The sequence below is a fragment of the Kogia breviceps genome, chromosome 3, assembly GCF_026419965.1.
Source record: "Kogia breviceps isolate mKogBre1 chromosome 3, mKogBre1 haplotype 1, whole genome shotgun sequence".
In the NCBI taxonomy this organism is placed as follows: domain Eukaryota; kingdom Metazoa; phylum Chordata; class Mammalia; order Artiodactyla; family Physeteridae; genus Kogia; species Kogia breviceps.
The window spans coordinates 119,881,889-119,883,205 of record NC_081312.1 but is presented as its reverse complement, the minus strand read 5'-3'; the positions used below and the strand labels follow the sequence as shown (position 1 = coordinate 119,883,205).

The 1,317-nt window shown below is 58.6% G+C and overlaps 1 long non-coding RNA gene across 1 annotated transcript; it reads left to right on the top strand.

Moving 5' to 3' along the window:
* The first annotated feature begins 340 nt into the window (after positions 1 to 340).
* On the top strand, positions 341 to 914 carry LOC136793830 (uncharacterized). The gene is made up of 2 exons (XR_010839765.1): positions 341 to 420; positions 790 to 914. It is a non-coding gene; the product is annotated as an uncharacterized lncRNA (long non-coding RNA).
* The last annotated feature ends 403 nt before the right edge of the window (positions 915 to 1,317 follow it).

The window sequence follows — 1,317 nt, the reverse complement described above, 5'->3', positions numbered from 1 at the left end:
GGCCGGGGGGGGAGGAGGAGGAGGGAGTAAAGCCGAGAGAGGAGACGGGAGAGAGACACCACACACACACGGCACAAGATGGCCGGAGAGGCAGCAGCACCCCGAGCTGTCAGGCGTTCCGCCGCGGCCGCAGGGCCCGCCGAGTGGCGGGGACTTGCGCCCGGGAGGCCCGCACGCCCGCGGGAGCGAAGCGGCCGCGGCTGGGGCGAGGCGGGCCGCGCGCCGGGGTCGGAGCCCGCGGCAGAGGCGCCCGGGGCGGCCGGGCCCACGACGCGGAAAGCGCCGCTGCGGCAGCGGCCGCGGAGGCTCCCCGGGGCCCGGGCGGCTCGATCCGGTACGGGCGGGAGGCTCGGGCGGGCGGCCCGGCGCGGGACTCGGGTGCGGGCGAACAGGAGGTGCCGACCGCGGTGCTCGGACCTGGTGAGTGGCTCCCCGGCTCCGTTTATTGTCCTTTGTCCTTGGGAGGAAAAGCAAAATGTCCTTGAGCGCGCGAGCAGGAGGGGGCGGCGGGCCGGGCCTCGCCGGCCGGCTCTCCCTTAACGGCCCCATTGGCGCCGCTCTCTGGCTCTCCGGGCGGGAAGCGCCGCGGGGCCCGGGGCTGGGGGCGCGGGGGCCCCGCTGAAGACCGGGCGGGGGGTTGGCCTCGTTGCCGGGACCGGCCCCGCCGGGAAAGGGGCGGCGGCGGTGACCGCGGGCGGGAGCCTGAAGGGGACTGCGCGAGGAGAGCCCCTTTTCTGTCCTGGTGAGTTATTTTGATATTTAGGGTAAAAAAAAAAAAATCCTTTTCAGGTTCTCGGACGGGGTAGCTTTTTAACCCCTTTCCGGTGAGGTGGAAACTCATCTTCGTTTTCGAATTTAAAAGAACAATGGAATCCTGACTACGTTTCAACAAAAATAAAACTTGTTTTTTTTTTTCTTTTGGGTGTTGGCTTTTAACTCTTTCAAAGCCGATTTTGAAAACGGCTGCAGTGTTGCAGATGAGAAGGTACTTGCTTCGTGTTCAAACCTTTATTGACGTTAAGGTTGTCTTAAAAATGCAAGTTGGAGGAGTGCTTCTGGTATTTCAGAAATTACAAAGACAAGTTTACTATGTCGTCAAGGCTGTTTAATGGAAATAGATTTTAATTACGGTGCTAGACGATGACGTTTGATTAAGGTAGTTTATTTTACTGAGTAATTACGCCAAAATTATTTGACATTCTGATGTTTGAACAATGATTAAATCTAACGTTGGTTAATTTTAAAAAGGTCATAAGGAGCCGTTATCTGTAACTTATCACACCTGAATGTTAGACCGTACTTGGGTTAGTTTCTGGA